The 14,430-nt window shown below is 39.7% G+C and overlaps 1 protein-coding gene and 1 long non-coding RNA gene across 3 annotated transcripts in view; one reads left to right on the forward strand and one right to left on the reverse strand.

Annotated features, from left to right (window-relative positions):
* SPATA20 (spermatogenesis associated 20) overlaps positions 1 to 14,430 on the reverse strand; it is a 416,269-nt gene that overhangs the window by 342,619 nt on the left and 59,220 nt on the right. The window lies entirely within an intron of this gene.
* On the forward strand, positions 8,321 to 12,031 carry LOC128654703 (uncharacterized). Its single transcript, XR_008401476.1, has 2 exons — positions 8,321 to 8,411; positions 11,161 to 12,031. It is a non-coding gene; the product is annotated as an uncharacterized LOC128654703 (long non-coding RNA).

Genomic DNA, 14,430 nt, shown 5'->3' on the forward strand with positions numbered 1-14,430 from the left:
CGTTAGGAGCTTTACGCTGCTTTTTTGCAGGTGTTAGGTTTTTTTTCAGCCGGCTCTCCCCCATTGATTCCTATGTGGAAATCGTGCACAAGCACGTTTTACCAGCTCACCGCTAACGTAAGCAGCGCTGGTATTGAGGTGAGATGTGGAGCAAAATTTTGCTCTTCGCTCACTTTTTTGCGGCTAACGCCGGGTTTCTAAAAACCCATAATACCAGCGATGTCTGTAAGTGAGAGGTGAGCATAAACTGCTCGTTAGCACCGCACCCCTGTTAACGACAAACTCGTAATCTAGGCGTAAGTATCTCTAAAACAAAGAATACCATGTGAATGAAGCTGTGATAAAATAAGTTAACTGGTATGCTTTATCTCAATAACAAATGAAAACTTGCTTAAAATCAGCCAGGTGGTGTGTCCATTAAAAGGGACAGTTTAGTCTAAATTAAACTTTCATGATTCAGATAGGGCATGCAATTTTAAACAAGTTTCCAATTTATTTTTATCATCAAATCTGCTTTGTTCCCTTGATATTCTTTGTTGAAAGCTAAACATAGGTAGGCTTACATGCTAATTTACTCAAAGGCCGCCTCTCAGTGCATTTTGACAGCATTTCACAGTTAGACAGCGCTAGTTCATGTGTGTCATATAGATACCATTGTGCTCAGTCCCCTTGAGTTACCTTGGAGTCATCACTGATGAGCTAAAATGCAAGTCTGTCAAAATAGCTGAGATAAGGGGGCAGTCTGCAGAGGTTTAGATACAAGTTAATCACAGAGGTAAAAGTATATTAATATAACTGTGTTGGTTATGCAAAACTGGGGAATGGGAAATGAAGGGATTATCTATATTTTTAAGCAAAACTAATTTTCAAGTAGACCGTCCCTTTAAATAGGTCCTTGGGAGAACACTGGAAGTTGTCACTGTACAAAAAGACAACTTTATAAAAATGGAGTCCACGTTCACAGGCAGTCTTTTTATTTAACTCAGAACCATTTCCTGACCAAACTAAATATGGCATATGTTGTGAGACATTAGCTAGCTGCAGATGAGGCACAGAATCATCCAAGTGCTGTAAATGTTAATCTAGCTTTTAAAATCCATCCCAATTTGCTAGAGTACATTAGGAAGAAAAAGTATTAAACTGTTCAATGACTGCCCATCCCTGAATCCAGATCCCATCTGCAGGTTAGCATCCTGTTTATCAATGATGGCCAATTTCCTAACACATGGGGGGTTCAAGTCATTACTTTCTAAGCCTTAAGGGTTGTATATAAGTTTATGGCTAACACAAATAATATCATTTTCTAGTGGCACAGGGCCAGCGTTAGGTCAGTTTACAGTGTAATCTTTATCTGCTGTTCTCCTCCTCCAGAGGGCACTTTAGAGTTGAAGACATCTTGTTTGCCCGCCTACCAGAAGCCCTAAAGCACACATGTTTAGTTGTTCTTTTTTCCTTGGTAAATAAAAACTGATGGAGAGGGCCACCTATTACAGCAAACAATTCCACTTGAGCAGACACTCAAGAGCAAAAGTCAAACTAAGGGACCAGCATCACAATTGTCACACAATGGATGGAACCACCGATCACTGTCACATGGGACCAATGTCATGCTTATTCTCTGTCACACTTTTACTGGCTCAACATCAATAAATGTCACATTCACACATTGTCAAACAAAATGATCAATGAAACTTGTCACAAAACAGCTTCTGATGCAACAGTCTCTGTTTGTTGTGAAATCACAAGAAAAATATGTGTTGTTCAACACAGGTACCAATGTCACCCTAACATTACAGAGGAAAGACTTAACATGTGGGACACTGCTTCTAGGTATTATCTAACACAAGTAGATAACAATTACAGACATAGATATTCCTGTATGCTTTAATATATGGTTGGTTCTGAATGCTTTTAACAATGTTTGGAATCAAATGGCTGTGTTTTATTTGTTCCCATTTATTTGTGATTGTGCACCTAACATATGTATTAATGTCATACTCACTGTCACATACAGACATCAATGTCACACACATCACACAAAGGGCTGCCACAAATGGGATATATGTCACATTCTGTGTCAAAGATGATGTCTAATGTTACCAATTACAGCAATAGATGTCTGATCCTATCAAACAGGGAAAGATCTAATATTCATTGTCAACCAGGAGGAACAAATGTCATTTGTCAAATACATCCAAAGATGTCACACATGTTACACACATGCCACATGTCCTTCACAGACTTGGGAGACAGATGCCACCTTAGATCAGGGATGGCCAACTGGTGGATCTCTGTGCTAGCTTTTATATCCCCAAGAAAAAGCAGAACTAAAAATATGGACATTGTTAGGAAATATCATGGTTAAATAGACAGGTATTAGCTGATCCTATATGAGTGTAATGATAAAAAGGAGCCAAAATATGAATCGAGTGATGGTGGTAAACAAGTTATATGCCTGTCTATTTAACCAAAGTCAATGTGTTAATAAACTGCGAGTTAGCTCATGTGAAAACCAGCCTGCATCTATTGGCACATTGGAGTGCCGCTACAGAATGTGAGTACCCTGCACTTGTTTGTACTCCCCTCCTGCTGTTTATCGATTTACACATACGGCGCCTCTTTCCTTGTTTTGCTTTCAGAGTTGTCAACCTTCTTACGGTGAAGATTGAGTGCTGCCTCTCGTCTTGTGGATTATTCCTGTGGATCCTACCTCCCACCACCTCTTATATACTCTGTCTAATCACCAAGGACTGTGATATTTATTGGTGACTAAATCTAATCATTTTTGTTGTATTACTGGATATTTCACAACACACTAGCGCCCCCTATAGGGATCGTACCCTTTTTCTTTAAACTTACAAACTTGCATTTTAAATAAAGATACCCAGAGAATGAAAAGAATTTGATAATAGGAGTAAATTAGAAAGTTGCTTAAAATTGCATGCTCTATCTGAATCACGATAGAAAAAAATTGGGTTCAGTGTCCCTTTAAGGGCCGATATATATAGGCCCTAATTTATGACAGGGTTGACGTAGAGACCCAGACACGTTCACCTATTGAAAAGGCAAGTACAGTGGCTCAATGATGACCAGCAAAACTCTTGTATCTGGAGATGGCTGAACGTAACTGAGAGCGAATACGTTGCCAATGAGTAGTGAGGTCAGTAAAGTGTCGATTTGCAGCAGGAACCCCTGTAAACTGAGCGGAAAGACACAAGGTTGATAGCCTGCTGCAGCTTGAAATGGAGAACATCGTAGAGAAGAGTGCCAGTGACTATTCTTTGCCAGTTCAGCTAGTGCAACAATCCAGACAAATTGGTATGAAGAGAATTGACATAAGCTTTGAGATAGGCTTCAAGATCTTGATTCGCTCTGTTAGCCCTTTAGTTTGGGGATGGTAGCCAGAAGACAAGGAAACAGTGATTCCAATCAATTTGCAAAAATCTTTCAAAAAGGGTAGAGATGAATTGAGGACCTCTGTCGGAAACAATGTTCACAGGAATGCCATGAAGTCATACCACATGTAACAGGGCAAGGATTGGGGAGTCTTACTGGCAGCACAGGTCACGCAGGCTTTTACATAATCCTGTGAGTCAGACTTTATGGTAGGACACCATACATGTTGGGAAAGAAGCTTAAAGGTTCTTGTCAGACCAGGATGTCCTGATAGTTTGCAGTCCTGAGCCCAGGATAGCACAGGGGTGTGAAAGTTCGGAGGTACAAAGAAGATCTCAGGAGCCGCGGGGGCTTCAGGAGGCTTTCTAGACTGGGCATGTTGCAGTCTTTGTAGTAGAAAGTTAAGTTAAGCAACTACACAGGAAGGGGGTATGATGTGTTCGATAGGAGCTTCAGAAATCACTAGACTGAGGCAACCTACGGGAAAGTGCGTCAGCTTTTTATTCTTGGTCCCAGAAAGATAAGAGACTATGAAGTTAAAACGGGAATAAGGCCCACCTGGCCTATAAAGGATTGAGTCGATGAGCAGTCTCTAGGTACGTCAGATTCTTGTGATCAGTGAGAATCTGAATGGGGTTTGCGGTACCTTCTAGCCAATGACGCCATTCAGTCAAGGCCATTTTAATGATAACCCACATCGTAATTCCTTTCTGCAGGAGTAAAGTGTTTGGAAAAAAAGGCTACAGGTTGCAACTTGGAGGTTAACGGATCCCTTTGGGTTAAGACTTCTCCAGCTCCTTTCTCGGAGGCATCAACCTTTAAAGTGAACTGCAGGTCAGGATCAGGATGGCGGAGCACAGGAACAGAACAAAATACTGTTTTCAGAGGAGAGAAAGCATCCACGGCTACAGGAATCCAATTCTTACAGTCTCTGTTTCTTTAGTCAGCTCAATGAGTGGAGCGACTTTCTGGGAGTTCTTTATAAATTTAGGGTAATAGTTGGAGAACCCCAAGAATCTCTGTAGTTCCTTTAAAGAGGTGGGTTGAGGCCATTCCGTTGAGGCCATTCCAGAACTGCGGTTAGCTTAGTAGGATCCATGGCAAAACCTTCCTTTGAGATGATATACCCAAGGAACTGGATCTGGACTTGATCAAACTCACATTTCTCCAGTTTGGCTACCAGAGAATTGTTCCTGAGGCGAAGAAGTACCTGTTTTACATTCTCATTATGCTCCTCAAGGGTGGAGGAGAATATAAGGATGTCATCCAGATAAACGATGACAGTGCGATTAAGGAGATCACGCAAGACATTGTTGACAAATGCTTGGAAGACAGCAGGGGCAATTGGCATTACACAGCCCAAAAGGATCTCGTGTTAAAGGCAGTCTTCCATTCATGTCCTGGAAAGATATGAATTAGATTGTACGCCCCATGTAGGTCCACCTTAGTGAAGTAGCAAGCATTTTGGAGCAAATCGTATAGTTCAGTGATCAAAGGAATAGGATAGCGATTCTTGATAGTGATGTTGTTTAGGGCTCTGTAGTCGATACAGGGTCTGAGTCCATGATCTTTTTTAATGACAAAAACGAAGCCAGCCCCGGCAGTAGAAGAGGAAGGGCGAATAAAACCTTTAGCTAGATTCTCTTTGATATATTCCTCTATGGTCTTGGTTTCAGCTTTGGAGAGTGGATAAGTCCTCCCTTTAGGAAGTGGGGCTCCAGGAAAGAGGTCAATTTTGCAGTCGTAAGGACAGTGGGGTGGCAGCACATCAGCTGCTTTCTTTTGAAACACATCTGTAAAATCTGCATATACTGAGGGAAGGTTTGAAAGGATCTGTAGGCTTGCTATCGGATGTGATGCAGTGGAGTAAGCTTAGCCAGGTAGTAGTTGAAGCAGGATGTACCTCAGGAAGCCAACTGTCCCTCAGTCCAGTTGAACTGTGGATTGTGTATACGAAGCCAAGGAAGACCAAGGATAATTGGTTGTTCTGGAGAATAAATTATATCGAACTGCAACTGTTCAGTATGAAAGACTCCCACAGTCATGGCTAGGGGTGCAGATTCTAAGTGGATTTAACCTGATCCAAGGGGAGTGCCATCCAGAGAGTAGTTATTTTAAGACATTGTTTTTTCTGCAGAAGCGGCAACCCTGTCTGAATCATGAAACGGTAATCTAGAAAATTTCCTGCTGTCCCTGAATCAAAGGCTTGAGCATGGATAGAATTCTGAAGAAAGGTAAGAGTAACAGATACCAGGATCTGAGAAGAGTGAGGGGGATTTAGTTTTGGCCACGATTAGAGGTACCCCAGTTGTATCCTCTAAGCATTGGCTTTTCCCGGAAGAATCACAATTCTTAAGTCTCAATCTGCCTTTCAGATTCTGTAGGCTTGAGGGAGGAGAGATCCATGGGTTTCTCTACAGAGGTAACTGGAGGTGCTGAAGAGGTAGAGGATAGTCTAGAGACCGGACAGTAGGGGGACGAGAATGAGGGATTCTACGAGTTCTGTCTCTCTCAGCTAGTCTCTCCTGAAAGCGAGAATCCAGACTGATACAAAGTGTTATGAATTCATCCAGTGAAGAAGGAACATCACGATAAGTAAGCTCGTCTTTGATGCGCTCATGCAAGCCTCTCCTAAAGGCCGCCTTAAGAGCACTGCCATCCCAACTGGTCTCAAGTGCCAAGGTGCAAAAATTGATGGCGTATTGTGCCACAGTTCTATTACTCTGACAGAGATTCAAGAGAGTACTCTGCAGCAGAAGCGCGGCCATAGGTCCCAAACCCAGAAGATAATGCAGAAATTAAGGCATCGGTATTGTTAAGGAGTGAAGCGCTCTGTTCCAAAAGGGGAGAGACCCAGGCTAGGGCCTTGTCTTTCAATAAAGAAATTATAAAACTGATCTTTGATTGATGAGACTGGAAGGTGTGAGGATCCTTGCGAAAGTGCAGCCTGCATTGGTTGAGAAAGCCCCTACAATCAGTAGTATCATCATACCTGTCAGGCAATGGTATCCGGGGTATACTTCCAGAAGCAGGGGAAGAAGTTGCAGCACTAGCATCTGGGACTGGCTGTCTGTGTAACAACAGGAATAGTGTTCTTCTCTGTAACCAGTGAGGAGAGCATAGCGGTTATAGCCTCTAGTTTAGAATCCACATTCTGCAAGTGTATGGTATGGGTTCCCAGCATCTGTCTCTGAAGAGTGACTGCTCTTGCTATCTCATTTGGGTCCATGGCCCAAGTATAATGTAATCCCAAGTATAATGTAATGCTCATGGGATATTTCTCTATCAGACCAAACTTGGCCAGTTGTCTTCTTATCCTGGTGTCAAGTGGAAGGATAGGAAATATCCCATAACAGAGTGAGTATATAAAATGAGGTAAGTAGTACTCACTGTAGACAGGGTAGTCCTTCACGGCAATAAGATGAAGGCAGAGAATAGTCAAGACAGGCAGAGTCCGGCAACAGGAAGGCAATCTAGCAGTATAACAGTTCAGGAGTAAACCAATAGAACGGTCAGGAACAGGCAGGTGTCAGCAACAAAGGAAATCCAGCAGTATAAGAGTTCAGGGGTAAACCAATAGAATGGTCAGACAGGCAGAGTTCAGCAATGATAAGGCAATAAAGCAGTACATGGGTTAAGCAGGCAGAGTGGTCAGACAGAGTTCAGTAACGATATGGCAATCCAGCAGTACAAAGGTTAAGCAAGTAGAGTGATCAGACAGGCAGAGTTCAGTAACGATATGGTAATCCAGCAATATAAGTAATACAGCACCCAGACCACACACAGTAACACCTATACTTAGGCAGTGTAGTAAAGGAAAAAGAGCACTTACAGAAGGCACAGATTGGCACCAAGGAGGCCACACAGGTGTAATCAGGAGCGGCATCCAGGAGAGACAGTCTGTGGCGATGACGTCATCGCCGCACTCTATAAACCACCACTGTGTCTATGGCAACGGCTATAGCAACGAGTCATCACCGCCGCGTCTATGGCAACAGCCATAGCGAGCAGCGGCGTAACGCCTAGTGACAGATAGAGCATGCAATTTTAAACAACTTTCTAATTTACTTCTATGATCATTTTTTCCTTTGTTCTCTTGGTAACTTATGTTGAAAAGCAGGAATGTATGCTTAGGAGACAGCTGATTTCTAGAGCACTATGTGGGAGCAATGTTGCAAGAATGTTATCCATTCGCAAGAGCACTAGGTGGTAGCACTGTTTCCTGCCCATGTAGGGCTCCTGATGTCTACCTAGGTATCTCTTAAACACAGAATATCTTGGGAATTAAGCAAATTTGATAATAGAAGTAAATTGGAAACCTTTTAAAAAATTGTATGTTTAGTCTGAATCACAAAAGAAAATGTTTGGGTTTCATATCCCTTTAAATGACAAACGTCAAATAAGCTTTGTCTCTTTACAGTTTTGTCTCCTTGTGTTATTTATACAAATAATAGCCATGTGAAGCAATGTGGAATATGTTGGCACTTCATAAAATAAAATAGGAATAATAATAATATCATGTGGAGGCCACGCCCACTATACTGAAGCTTCGCCTTAGTGCATACAGAGCCACGCCCATCTCATATACAGATTTGAGCAGAAAGATGTCATGTTCCCAGTATACACACAGCTATATAGAGAGAGGTGCTCACGCCTCTTCACAGAAACCACACGCTGGGGCTGACTCCCCGCACACGGGCAATTTCAGTGCTCACCGGCGAACAGCCCCGGTAGTCCTTACGGTAGATCGCGTCAGTACCGCAGAAACTGCCAGATAACTACGGGAACTGACACGAAGCATGACCGGAACCGGAAGTCTATTGGAGCGATGGGGAATTTGGGGATTTAATCCGAGAGAGGAGGAGACAGGACTAGAGGGGTGTGGCTAACTACCCTATATAAGAAAAGCGCTGGCGCGATTACAGCGTTGCGCAGTACAGTTGTGGGGATGTCTGAATCACTGAGGGGCAGTCTTGCGGCTGTATCGTGTACTAGCGAAGACTACTAGGGTGTGGGTAGGAGACGTACTAGTTTAGCTCAATGAGGACCGTAATAGCCGGGGGAGCATACTAGCAGCTGTCAAGATTAATGAAAGGCATACTAGTAGTTAACTAGATTAATGAAAGTCATACAAGCAGCTATCTAGAATAATGAAGGCATACTAGCAGCTAACTAGATTAATGAAGGTATACTAGCAGCTATCTATATCAATGAAGGCATACTAGCAGCTATCTATATCAATGAAGGCATACTAGCAGCTATCTATATCAATGAAGGCATACTAGCAGCTATCTATATCAATGAAGGCATACTAGCAGCTATCTAGATTAATTAAATGAATACTAGCAGCTAACCAGATTAATGAAGGCATACTAGCAGCTAACTAGATTAATGAAAGGTAAACTAGCAGCTAACTAGATTAATGATAGGAATACTAGCAGCTAACTAGATCAATTAAGGCATACTAGCAGATAACTAGATTATTTAACAGCTAACTAGATTAATGAAAGGCATACTAGTAGCTATCTAGTTAAATGAAGGCATACTAGTAGTTAACTAGATTAATGAAAGTCATACAAGCAGCTATCTAGAATAATGAAAGGCATACTAGTAGCTACCTAGAATAATGAAAGGCATACCAGCAGCTAACTAGATTAATGAAAGGTATACTAGCAGCTATCTAGATCAATGAAGGCATACTAGCAGCTAACTAGATTAATGAAATGAATACTAGCAGCTAACTAGATTAATGAAAGGAATACTAGCAGCTAACTAGATCAATTAAGGCATACTAGCAGATAACTAGATTAATTAAAGGCATATTAACAGCTAACTAGATTAATTAAAGGCATACTAGTAGCTGACTAGATTAATGAAAAGCATACAAGCAGCTATCTAGATTAATGAAAGGCATGCTAGCAGCTAACTAGATTAATGAAAGGCATACAAGCAGCTATCTAGATTGATGAAAGGCATACTAGTAGCTAACTAGATTAATGAAAGGAATGCTAGCACCTATCTAAATTAATGAAAGACATACTAGCAGCTAACTAGAGTAAGGCATACTAGCAGCTAACTAGATTAATTAAAGGCATACTAACAGCTAATTAGATTAATTAAGGCATACTAGCAGCTAACTAGATTAAGGCATACTAGCAGCTAAGTAGATTAATGAAAAGCATACTAACAGCTAACTAGATTAATTAAGGCATACTAGCAGCTAACTAGCTTAATGAAAGGTATACTAGGAGTGAGGGAGGCAGTTCAGTGATACTGTAAGGTGCTATGTTTGATCCCTCCCTTCTCTTCCTGTAAGCGCACCTATGTCAATCAAAGTGTTAAAATTAATTTTATTTAAGTTTAATTATTTTGGCTGTAAAAGGGTTAAATTATAAGTCTTAAAATGCATTTAGATAAATACCCTGGGGTGCCTAGTTTCTCCAATTATGTGGTTTTGGATTGTGTGACCACAATTAAGCTTACGTCCAAGCATAGCAAATTTTAGCATTAAACCAATAATTCCATCCATGTACTATTTGGACTATATTTCCTATACATTATTCAGAAGCCTAGATGTGTTAGGTATTCCTAAAATCTGGACAAATGAATCTATTTTGATTTTTGAGGTATTTTTATAGCTACTTTTGTAAAAATAGTTATAAAGAAAAGAAAAAACTTCTATTTATTCTTATTTTATGCACCCATATAGGATATCATAAGAAAACTTTGTTCGTATGGATGTACTTAAAGGGACATTATACACTCGATTTTTCTTTGTAATAATGTTTTGTAGATGATCAATTTATATAGCCCATACAGGTTGTTGTTTTATTTTTTAAAGTATAGTTTTGCTTATTTTTAAATAACATTGCACTGATTTTCAGACTCCTAACCAAGCCCCAAAGTTTTAGGAGAATACCGAGGTATACCTACTCCAGCTTGCTTCTGTTTATGTAAAGAGTCTTTTCATATGCAAAGGGATGGAGAAGTGTCTGATATTTCCCACTTAAAGTGGGTTTTCTAGCTACCTTTGTAACAGAGCTAAACTGGGAGCTTCTAAGTACGTTTTTAAATGGTTTTATACTGGATGTTTATATCAGTATCTGTGCATATTATTCTTTTTAGTAGTGTCTACTACATGCAGTTAAATGAAAATTGGTGTATAATGTCTGTTTAATAAAAAAGCGGATAATTACAGTGAAACCAATACAGAGCAAAAAATACCAAATTGCCTCTTTCATTTAAGTACGGAAACTGGGAAAAACCTTTGACAGTCTAATTTTTTTATTGTTTAATAAGATAGATAATTCTTTTGTTAACCATTTCCCAGTTTTGTATAACCAACATGGTTATATTAATACATTTATTACCTTGTATCTAAACCTCTGCAGACTGCCCCTAATCTCAGTTCTTTTGACAAGTTGTGACCTTTCACACCCTGACACAAGACCAAAACTGTGTAAAATTCAACCGTAACTGTGCAGCCAGTGATCAATAATGAACATACACAGACCAATTAAGCTGCCAGTAGTTCGTTGTTGCACCTGCGCCTACCTAGATATGCTTTTCAACAAATTATACCAAATAGACAAGGCGATTTTGATAAATGAAGTAAATAGCATAGTTGTTTAAAGTTGGGTGCTTTGTCTGAATCGTAAATATATGATTTTGACTAGATAGATAAATTAATAAATAATGTCCTTATATATATACACACACACACATATATAAGTCTGTTCACATTTTGCCTTGTTCTTCACACAGATTGGATAGTCAGGACTTCTAATTGCCCCCCTCCCCGGGATGATTTGCAGAGAGCCTGGGGCAAGATTGGTGCTTGCTGGATGCACACAGAGCGCATGTATAATGCAGACCTCCCCTGGCTGGTTCAGCAAAGAGAAAAGTCATTTCATTGGCACTGACAGAATGTGCAGATATTCAGACCACGTGAACAGAACTGGAAAATCGCCTCCTGGCCTCTTACTGTCTACACTCATAGGATTCTATAGATTATCTCCTCATATTTTCTATCTCCACATGCTTCCCCTTCTCAGTCCATTGTTTCTACAAAGCAGATGGGAATACAAAGCAAACAGCAAGTCTGCAAGAGATGTGCTCGCCGTCTCTATAGAAACGCAGCCCCAGGAGTGTGCTTGGCTTCGATTTGTCCCATCAGACGTCAGCGCACAGAATTCCATGTCACATGGATTAGAAGACAGAGGAACTCCCCTCCCTATGCATAGGAGAGCCTTCTCGCACAAAGCCCTTAGCCTTTCATTCAGTACAACTCATCGCATCTCTTCCTGACTCCACATGATATGGCAGAAAGCTTTGTCTGCAAAATCCAAGTAGCTGACAGCAGGAAATTTGCAGGTTAAGATGAAAAATTTGCAATGTTGAGTTGAGCATCTTTTTCACCTGATCAAGCCCTGCTGTCTTATGATTTCTATTAACCATAACTGTGACAGATCTCAATTTGTCCAAAATATATATTCTATTCTAAATGTAACCCCTTTGCTTCCAGGGTGTGCAGGAATAGATATGCAGCTCTTTATAAATGTATGCAAAAAAAAAAAAAAAGACGACATCTCTAAAGCAAATAAAAATAATAAACATATAAAAGGAAACTACAAAATTGTAAAGCAATTTAAAGATTTATTTTGACAGCAAGCATAGTGGCCAGTATGCAGTCTGACTTTTTGTTTCTCAAAGACGTGATGAGAGTAAGTCTGGAGATTAGTATTTTTTAGCTCCCAGTCTAGAACAAATATACAGTACATGAAAAATATTAAACAAAAAGAACTGCCATTAGCATACTGCAGTATGCTTATTGGCTGATAGGATCAGATCCCAAAAACCAAATAATAAAGGTAGATTTATTAATACATTTCTCCAAAACTACAAGGAAACTAGCATAAGGGCAAATCTATAAATTATAATTGTATTTTAAGAAGACCCCATAATCCCCCTTCAGCTTAACATATTTCTTCAAACAATGTTTTTAATGCCCTAAAAAAAAAGTAAGATTATTCTTGATTGTTCAGTCACTTTACAGCTATCATGACTTCATTATCCCTCGCAAAACTCAATCTCAAATGATCCTTCACATATGTAAACAGGTAATAGCCACTGGGGCAGATCTTACGAATATTGAGGGTGATCCAGGATTTCAAATCAATCTTCAGCAGAGGCAGCCAAATAACTAGTGCAAGGGGGCATTGTCTTGGTGGGGTGGCACTTAATTATTCAACTTTCCATGTCTCTAGTTGCTTTGCACTATTTTCTAATCAATTTTAATTTCATCCTATTGGCTTATTTGAATTTGAAGAATCAAATCAGCCAAAAGGAATGCAAGGGTACTCCTATATAAAAGGGGTACCTTGCATTCACTCTTCAGTGTGCGGCTGGAGACCGCATGAAGAGGACTGCCGCCAGGATGAAGATAGAGCGCCGCCCATCATCATCTGTGAGTACCAACTTTGGGGTTAGACATACGTTGTTTTGGGGGGTGGGTTTTGTTTTTTAGATTAGGATTTTATTTTATTTGGGCAGCAAACGAGCTGAATGCCCTTTTAAGGACAATGCCCATCCAAAAGCCCTTTTTGGGGCAATAGATAGTTTAGGTTTTTTATTTTTTTTGGGGGGGGAGAGTTTGTAATGTTAGGGGTTATTGTTTTTTCCCACCAAAAGAGCTGTTTGCTTTAGGGCAATGCCCTACAAAAGGCCTTTTTAAGGGCTATTGGTAGTTTACTTTTAGAATAGGATTTTTTTTTTTTTTTTTTTGTAGTGCTTATTTTTTAAGAATTATTACAATAGGATTTTTTTATTTTTTTGTTTTTTTTAAAGGGCCATGATACCCAAATGTTGAAACATTTAATTTTTATTTTTTTTTATAATAATTTTTATTGGGGTTCAGAATAAAGCAAACAGACAGTAGTAGTTAATATTGTACAAGAGGAAGACACAGAAGCTTCCCAAAATACATTCAATACAAGATAAGCAAATACATCCTCATTAGCAAAGTTTGCAAAAGTAAACAGAAGTTAAAGGGACCACTCTTGGGCTCCGAGTGATTGAACCTCTTATTTTTACTTTATTTTCTCAGGGTATATTCATATTTATATTTATGGATCCATAGGGGAAAAAGTCATTATGGAGCGTATATGTAATGGGGTATAGCATACCGCCCTTAATCATATGCTAAAGGAGAGAGGCCCCCTAGATAACTCTAACTTAAAGGGACAGTCAAGTATAAATTAAACTTTCATTATTCAGATAGGACATTTCATTTTAATTGACTTTCCAATTTACTTTTATCATCAAATTTGCTTTTTTCTCTTGGTATTCTTAGTTTAAACTAAACATAGGTAGGCTCATATGCTAATTTCTAAGCCTTTGAGGGCTGCCTCTTATCACATGCTTTGTAAATCTCTTTTCAACACAAAGAGACAGAAAGTACACGTGGGCCATATAGATAACACTGTGTTCAGGCACAGAACATTATTTAAGATCTAGCACAAAACAATGCTAAATTTAAGACAATAGATAATAAACAGTCACAGTCATGTGATCAGGGGGCTGGAAGAAGGTTCCTAGATACAAGGTAATCACAAAGGTAAAAAGTACATTAATATAACTGTGTTGGTTATGCAAAACTGGGGAATGAGTAATAAAGGGATTATCTATCTTTTAAAACAATAACAATTCTATGGTTGACTGTCCCTTTAAGTGGTACTTCGTTATAAGGGCTGGAAATAATATAATTATAGGGCTTAAATTAAAGAGAGAGACCAGCAGAGAAAGCTAAGGGAAAAGGGGGGCTGAGCTCCGATAAGTATAAGCTGCATATGATACCTGATGTTTTCCTTTGTGTCTAAGGTGGTCACTGCGACACATGAGTGACTAGTACTAACTACAATATCCAAGATGGCTGTTAAGGATTTTCCCTCAAGTACATTGCGAAGTGGAGTAAAACTCTCGATAAAGCATGATCATTAAGTTACACAGTATGGTAATACAGCTGGGTACATCAAG

This window comes from Bombina bombina, chromosome 1 (genome assembly GCF_027579735.1).
Source record: "Bombina bombina isolate aBomBom1 chromosome 1, aBomBom1.pri, whole genome shotgun sequence".
Taxonomy (NCBI): Eukaryota; Metazoa; Chordata; class Amphibia; order Anura; family Bombinatoridae; genus Bombina; species Bombina bombina.